The 8,806-nt window shown below is 41.1% G+C and overlaps 2 long non-coding RNA genes across 2 annotated transcripts; both read left to right on the top strand.

Annotated features, from left to right (window-relative positions):
• Positions 1-305: 305 nt before the first annotated feature.
• On the top strand, positions 306-2,646 carry LOC120965283 (uncharacterized). Its single transcript, XR_005757928.2, has 3 exons — positions 306-484; positions 578-1,623; positions 1,723-2,646. It is a non-coding gene; the product is annotated as an uncharacterized lncRNA (long non-coding RNA).
• A 2,831-nt stretch (positions 2,647-5,477) lies between these two features.
• LOC120965282 (uncharacterized) lies at positions 5,478-7,457 on the top strand. Its single transcript, XR_005757927.2, has 2 exons — positions 5,478-5,695; positions 5,778-7,457. It is a non-coding gene; the product is annotated as an uncharacterized lncRNA (long non-coding RNA).
• Positions 7,458-8,806: the final 1,349 nt, after the last annotated feature.

The raw sequence follows: 8,806 nt of genomic DNA, 5'->3' as shown, positions 1-8,806 counted from the left end.
GATCCGGTGGTGTGCATGGAGGAGCTCGCCTGTAAGGCCCCATATGCAGATGACATTTCGATCCATTTCTAAAATAGAAGCGCGGACACGGAGTATGTGATCACGAGCACACAGGCTCTCGTAATCTGTTCCGCTCGATATGTCGTGAAGATTCGTTCTGTTAAGCCCACGTGACTGCTCCAAGGCCCATGGAATGCCTGCTCCAGGGCCAGGATGGTATGCACTTTGACGCAGTGGCGATTTCTCGTCCGAGCCGTGGCTCTAGTCGTCATCGACGTCCCGGTCCGTGGATCAGTTTCCGGTAACGACGTCATTGCGAGGGAGTTAATGCAGGTATGGGTGAGTGGGTGGAACTGTCTCCTACCTCTCGGGCTTTCCGGTTTGCTTCTAGTGAGAGCGACTCGGCGGCGGAAACCTGTTCTGTTTAGGGTTGCAGACACTCTGCTCCGGCGGCCATGGGGTTCTTGATGCAGCCGTTCAACAGGTGCAGATCTGAGCTTGGATGTACTTTCTCGGCTGCGTTTTTTTTTGTATGGCCTAAGGATCTAATTTTTGTACCGCCCGTGCTCATCTGCAGCAGGACTCTCATAGAGGAAGTGAACGACAACGACATACCCCTCAAGCCTCTCCATTATCCTGTGGTGTTGCCGCCATGCAGCGAGTTGCCACCAGCAAGTGCCTCTAGTACGAACGCGTAGATCTGTGCGGCGGCGGAGGCAGGGAGTGCATATAAGGCGCAAGCATATGAACACTCCATTGAGCAAATTGATCCAAAAACTCATGGCTGGACACGGAGGTATGCATTCTGCACTCTCTGCACGAACATAGACATGAATCTAAGAAATGTTGCGTGTGTAATTATAGCACAGCTACATGTGTGTGCATTAGTATAAGATTATTATGATACGAATAGCTTAAATTCCTATGACTGCAGAGTATCCAAATGGAAACTGAAAAAGTCTTATAGAATTGAAAACGATAAAGAGAGCATAGAACTGGATATATTTTTTTAGACTGAAACTTGCAACATAGAAAATTGCTGGGCCTCATGAATGCTTAAGTGTGGCATATGTTCCAGGAAATGTCCTGATAATGCATGGGAAAAACGAGTAAAGGACAGACATCCGGTAAATGGAGGTGTTAATCTGAATTTTGGAATCCTCTGTTTTTCAGTACAGTGAACTGATTGTGCACACTTCTTTTTAAATTCAGAGTTAGGATTGGAAGTACATGCTTCTGCAGTTTGACAGGGAAGCGGAAGAAAACATCAAGGAGAAGCGGATGAGAATTGTAATAATGTATCTTTCGATGGCAATTAGAAAAGTGTTTTCGCAGGGGAGGCCTCTTCTACGAGCAAACATGGCTACAGAAAGGCATGCTGGCAAGATATACACCCGAGCAATGTTCAAGCAGTTTGGGCATATACTTTACAAGTGTGGTGCTTACCGGGTGGAAGAGATTGAGAAAGGGAAGCTATATGTCGCAATCCATATGTATGCAAGTCGCAGAGAGAAGTGGTGCAGGATTTCGTACAAGGTGACAGTGCTGAACGGTTGAGAGGAATTTGACTGTGAATGTGGCCATTTTTCTCACATGGGCTTGCTGTGCAGCCACGCTCTGAAGGTACTTGTAATCCTGTGTGCAGACATGGAATGCAAGTCATATATTGCTGATCTTTCTCATATTCGGATCATTTTTCTGACAAATAATTGTTGGATGTAGGTTATGGACTTTATCCGAATAACAGAAATACCAAAGAAACACATAGTGAAGAGGTGGACTAGAGACGTCCGGGACATCCTGGCTCCACCTCTAAACAGTACCAGAAGGACAATGCTAACAGCAACAACCCATTTAGTTATAGGCATTTCACTATGTACATGCACGCAATGTAGCTTGTACGAATGGGAGACACCGGTGTTCAGGTTATGATCGACTGGTTGCATTATTCAAACGTTGTGCTGAAGAAATGAAACCATTTCCGGAGATTAGAGACAGCCTTGGACTGGAGGACCATATGGCTGAAAATGGGGTTGTTGTGAACTAGTTTCAGGCAGAAGGTGACCAAGTAGGAGTGGGAGTCAAAATGGCGAGGCTATTGGGAACGATGATGTAAAGTCAACTAATGAATCAGGGAATATGTTGGCAGGCTTATTACCTCGAGCCAAGAGGAAGGAAATAGGAAGGCTTACAAAAACTCAACAAGCAGAGAAAAGGCGTCGTACGAAAGCTGAGTAAGAGAACAAGGTTCTGCATGATTTGTCGGCGACAAGGTCACAAGCGGACAACCTGCCCTGATCGCGGAGACGTGCCAAAACAGATCGGAAGCTGGGGAGATGTAAAAATTGTGGAGTTGAAGGGCATCGTCGAAACAACTGCCACAGAGCGGCTGAGCTCAGGAAGAAGAATTGATTTGATTACCGCTTATGAAGTAGTTCAATTGTGTTTGTACCTGAATGTTCATAAGTTGTCGTACATGAAATAGTTCAGTTGTGTGGTACCTAAATAAACTGAACCTGTCTGAATACAGCCTGTGTTGATGAACTTGCTTTGCCTAGGGATGTTCGTGTGTTGATGAACTTATTTCATTGTGGTCATCACTGAACTATTTCATAGTTGTTGTCTGATGTTTATGCATGTGCAATACTTGTGGCCTTGTGGGATCAAAATTTACTATGGCCACGCTGAACGAAGCCCATATGGATGGTTTTCACTTGTTGATGAGTGGATCAGTTGTGACTAGCTCTGAAGACTGCTCGGTGGGCGGGGTGCTCTCATTGGAGGTAAGTCTGGATTTAATCTCGCCACCTTACAATTGTACCTCCTGATCTCCACACGGCGATGACTTGTGAATCTCAGGTAAATGGAGGTTCAGAGGCTTCTGTGAAACAAGGGGCACAATCTCATCCCAGCCAGGCTGAATCTTTAGTCGTTTCATCCCTCTCAGATTTTGTAAGCCAGGGCAAACTTCTGTTTTGAATCACGGGTTCCTACATGCATGCTAATGTTTTGGCTTGAAATTCTTGTAGGATGAGAACGCTGACAGCCTGTTTGGTAAACACTTAGGCAGAGGAATGGGAGTTTGCACAAGGGTGTTTATGAAGGGATTAGTCATGGGAAGTAGATTTTTACTCCTATTCCCTTGTTTGGTATATAATGGGAATTAGCGTGGGATAAAACTCTGCTCACGAATTAACAGGGTACCCCCTGGGAAGAAATAGGTGGGAATTGGCTTCCTCAACTCCCATTCCCCTTCCTACTTAAACTCCCATTCCCTCTAATCAAACAGTGGACTTTTAATCTCCTCACCTCTCAACTCCCATTCCCCATCTCGAATTCCCCCGAACCAAACACGCTGTGAAGGTGGTCGCCTGGAAGGCCAGTAGATGGTAGTCAACGAGCGCCGCAGTCTTGGCATGGAACGAGAGCATGGTTGGGAAGGAATGGGGTTGCAGGCAACGGCTCGACTGGGATAGGATCGAGAAGATTATGAAGAGACGAGTGTGTTGGGGAAGATTGTTAGCTCCAACGGACGGGGGCTTGTAGGTGCCGGCGTTAGTCCAGAATCTGTGATACAAGCGGCTCATATTGTTTGCCTCCTTTTGATCCGCGATGGACATGCCCGACTAATGACTTCATCATACACACACCGTCATATTCACAAACTTTACAATTTAAATATCACAACATTTTCACTAAAAAAGGCAAAAGATAGGGCATACAAGTGCCAAGATCCAAATGAAGGTAAATATAGCGGACGTACAGGCGTCGCGGGGCCAAGCACGTCGTGGAGCCCGGTCACTACCAGTGAGAGGGGGCCGCGATGGCGAGGACGCGAGACAGGAGGCTGACAAGGTGCCAGGACGGCGAGGGATTGACGCGAAACGCGGAGCATTTCGAGGCGGCGTGGTTGCTCTGCTCCGTTCTGATATGTTGATTGTGCCTTGTGTGTGTGGAACTGTGGATAAGGCTTAGAGGGGGGCGGGGGTCGTTCGGAGAGCTTCTATATGCCGCATTTTGCGGCGAATGGCACGCGCGACACACATGAGGTGTGCGACTTGGCCGGCCCACTGAAAGACAACGCCCGAGTAGTGTATATATCAGTAAAATCGCAAAATAGAAAGTGACACTCTTAGGAATCGAACACGCAATATCCCTATTCAACACGAGCGCTGCTAGCCACTAGAGCAAACGACTACTCCCAAACGAAAACACACAGCGTATCTCCTTAAGAATTTAATATTGTGAGATATTCCCCTGTAGAATGCTATTTTCTTTCCCCGCAAAAAAAAGGAAGCTATTTTCTTTACGTGTACTACAGTGTACATATTTTTGAAAACACATTTTACAAAACAAGAACGAATTAATGTGAACACAATTGGAAATTCCAAAATAGTTAAAAACAAAAAAAATAGAAATTAAAATAAATTTTAAAAATCAATGTCAACATTTTCGAAAAACAAGAGCAAAATTTCTGATAGTGATTTTTCTAAAATTCCGAACAATTTTTCTTCTAGTATTTCGAAAAAAGTGTAAATTTTGAAATCACGCATGTTTTGAAAAAAGCATGCAAAAGATTAGAAAAGGTGAATTTTCTTTAAATGCGAACATTTTCAAATTTTAGAACAAAATTTAAAAAAAATCAAACATTTTGTGGAAACGCGAACGCTTTGTGGAATTCCAAACATTTTGTTTATATGTGGGCAATTTTGGGAACAAGAACACTTTTATAAACACCTGATTACATGGAAAGATGAACATTTTTAAAATTTCTGAGCAACTTTTGCAAATGGGGAACATTTTCTGAAAATTTTGAACAAAAACATTCCGGACAATTTTCTAAAAACACGATCAAAATTTTGAAAAAATAGCAATATTTAAAATTTATGTATACTTTTTGAAACGGGGACATTTATTAATACTCCTGAAGAACTGAAATAAAGGAAAATAAAAAAATGAACAATTTTTTTAAATAGGAACATTTTTTTAGAAGTTCTGAAAAACATTGAACCAAAGCATCTTGAATTAGTTTAGAATAACTGGAACATTTTTTTGAAAATACCAAACAATATTTAAAAAGCAAAGAAATTTTGAATGTATGAGCAAAATTTGAAGTCAAGAGCATTTTGTAAAGTTGAACATAGTTTTGAAATTTTCGAACATTTTTTGAAAATGCAAAAAAAATATTAAGTAAATAAATAATAGACTTGAAGGGAGAAAGAAACAAAAAAGGAAAATAAATAAGAAAATGACAAAAATGAAACGAAAAAACGAAAAAAACCAGAAAGAAAAGGGAAACCAGTAAAAGAAAAGGTAAATGTTTAGAGCTGGTGCGCCGGCCGAGCGTTCGGCCGGCCGCACGCACGCGTGCCACACGCCACGGGCCCCACACATCTAGAAACCGCTTCCACCTTCCTTATCTTCTTTTCTCCATTGCTCAGATCCCATTTTTCTGCTCTCGATCCTCTTTTCCCCTTCCGCACATGCGTCCATGTTTTCTACCCCCCGCAAGGCTGCTTGAGATGCTCGCTGCTGCAAGCAACCATGGTTGGATTCTTCTGCTTGGGCGGAGGCCATGGGCGGATTCGACCTGTCCATGGACGGATTCATCTGCTTGGGTGGAGGGGATTCTTTTGCGCCATGGGCGAGCTGCTAGCGGCGTCAACGGGGACAACGGCGACGGACGGTGACTGCGGTAAGTTCATGCATATTTTTGTTTTTTTGCTGGAACCAGTTTTGATTTTTGCAGGAACCATCTTTCGATTTTGCTGCAACAGGGGAGGATAGTTTTGGGCGGCGACGGCGATGGCCGCCAGGATTTTTTGCTGCATATAATTTTTGCTGGAACCAGCATTTGACTTTGCTACAACCGACGAGGATGGCGCTGGGACAGCGGTGGCCGGCATGAAATTTTTTTTTTTGCTGCATTGATATTTCAATTTTGCTGGAAACCTTTTCAATTTTTCTGGAACCGTATCAAAAATTTGTTGAAACCATGTTTAGTTTTTGCTGGATCAAAACATTGTTTACTGGAAACAATTTTTAGTTTTTGCTGGAACCATATCACTTTTCTGCTGGAACCATATCGCTTTTCTGCTGGAACCATATCGCTTTTCTGCTGGAACCATATTGTTTTTTGCTGGAACCATGTTTTTTTTTGTTTCAAACCGGTGACATCCTGCTCTCGGTGTTTTTTTTGCTGGAACCACCTGTCTGTTTTGCTGGAATCGGTGTCGAAGGGTGCTGGGACCTGTGTTGTGCTTGTTTGCTGGAACCAGCGGATCCAATTGCTGGAGTCGGTGAAGCATTTTGCTGCAACGGCAAAATCGATGGTGCCGGACTGCAGCGTTCGTTTTTGCTGGAACGAAGCCATCAACGACGAGGCGGCGAGCGAGACTCCGGCAGCTGCGCGGGTGGGGGCAGGGATGCGATGGATTTTGGCGATCTGGGCTGCATCCTCTTTTTTATTCTTTTTTCTCCCGTGCGTGTTCGGATGCGAGATGTAGGGGACAAAACGCTCCTGATCTGACGGTTGGCAGTTAGCGCAGCGGACGCACGGGATGCGACCGGCCGAAACTTTCGGCCGGCGCACAGGCGCCTATAAGCGCCCAAAAGAAAAGTAAACCAGTTCAGGGAACCTACCAAAAGGTTCCCAAAACTGGATGATGTTGTACGCGAACTGCGTACGCAAAATAGTCCAGCCATCGCGTCGCTCGCTCGCTTTGCCTGGGCAGTTTGACTTAACACGCGGGATCCGGTTTGTTCGTGAATAATGTGTGGGGCAGTAACGTGATGGGGGGCACCCCTATTTCTCGCTTTAAGCGAGCAAAGGGGACAGCCTCGCGTCGGGAGGAACCCAGCTTGGCCGGCCCACGCGCAAGCGAGGCTACAGCCTGTTTTTCTGTTTTTTTTACGTTTTCTGGTTTCGTTTTTTGTTTTATTTTGTAATTTTGCTTATAATTTAAAATATTTTAAATATACTAGCAAAAAGGCCCGTGTGTTGCAACGGAAGAAAAAAAATACAACACGCTCTTAATTTAGAAAAAATGTTTTATAATCTGAGAATTTGTAGCTATTTCTTAAATACATGAAGAGTTAAAAAGGTTGTTAAAAAGATACATGATTTTTAATCATAAAAGGAGGTTTTTTTCTGGAAAAGAACATTTTTTTATGGTCTCCTGTTGACGCAGGTACTTGCGCCCTTACTTCATCACTATTTCTTGCCATACATACGTATTGGTCCCTGTTTCATCACTATTTATTTCTTATCAAACTTGTCTTTTATCTTATTTTTTGTCATGCATGCCTCCTTACTTTTTTTCATGCATTTCCTCTTTTTCTTCTTCTTATATATAGGAGAATAGTGCAACATCTCATCTTTACCGGATCTCCTCTGCATTTTCTGTTTTATTTATTTTGTAGCGGACATCCTATTTTTACTGGGTCCTTTTATTTCTTGTCATGCATGTCCTTATTTATTGGGTGTCTCTAACAAATTTATCTTTAATCTGATGTCCAATCCAAATTTTGCTGAGGTATTCATCCCCCATCTGAATCAGTACTGGTATGAAGAAAAAATACGGATAATGCATTGTTGATTAACATTGCAGCCTAGATAGTATTCTTTTTAAAATTGTTAACAGGTAAAATAACATCATATTTAGATTCTACATAATTTTCTAATCAAATTCCATATACAATATGTTAAATTTGAAGTTACGGTTTAAAAGATATTAGTATTTAAAAAACATTTGATATGTACTGCGGGTTTAATGTCAGAAACAGCAGGGGGTTTTCTAAAAAATAGCATGACGGACTAAGAATACCTATTTCTTTTATTATTTAAAATATATATTTCAAAAAAATCAACGAAAAACATTTGGAAAATGTTGAATAAGTATTTGAAAAATGTTCAACAAGTATTTCAAAAATGTTATCAAGCATTGAAAAAAATGTTGAGCAAGTATTTAGAAAATGTTAATGTACTCCCTTCATTCCTAAATATTTGTCTTTTTAGATATTTCAAATGGACTACCACATATGAATGTCTATAGACATATTTTAGAGTGTAGATTCACTCATTTTGTTCCGTATGTAGTCACTTGTTGAAATATCTAGAAAGATAAATATTTAGGAACGCAGGGAGTAGTATTCAGAGAAATGTTGAACAAGTATTTCAAAAATGTTGATCAAGCATTCGAAAAATGTTGAACAAGTATTTAAAAAATGTTAATCAAGCATTTTTAAAAATGTTGAACATGTATTTGAATAAAGTTTAACAAGTATGTGAAAAAATGTTAATCAAGCGTTCAAACAATGTTGAACATGTATTTAAAAAATGTTGAACAAGAATTTTAAAAAAATGTTAATCAAGCATTCTAAAACTGTTGAAGAAATATTTGAAAAATGTGGAACAAGTATTTAAAAAATGTTGATCATGTATATAAAAATATTGAAAAAGTATTTGAAAAAATGTTGGTCATGTATATAAGAACAGAATAAAAAACAGAAAGAAACAAAGAAAAATAAAAAAATTAAAATCAAACAAAAATGGAGAAAAAAAGAAACCCAAACAAAAAATGGAGAAGAAAAAAGAAAATAAAAAACGAAGGAACAAGATGGAAAAAAAGAAACAAAAGAAAACGAAAGAGACGTTGAAAAGAAGAAAGAAAAAATCAAAGAAAATAAAGAAGGAAAATATGTAAAACCCGACTCTTTCCCTTCTAATAGGTCATGCCTTACTTACCGTATGAAAACTCGAGCATAGCGCAGTGGTAAGCGATGTCGTTGTCAACTAGGAGATCGA

Source organism: Aegilops tauschii, chromosome 5 (assembly GCF_002575655.3).
Source record: "Aegilops tauschii subsp. strangulata cultivar AL8/78 chromosome 5, Aet v6.0, whole genome shotgun sequence".
In the NCBI taxonomy this organism is placed as follows: domain Eukaryota; kingdom Viridiplantae; phylum Streptophyta; class Magnoliopsida; order Poales; family Poaceae; genus Aegilops; species Aegilops tauschii.
Note: the sequence above shows the minus strand (reverse complement) of the source record. Positions and strands in the feature narration are given on the sequence as shown.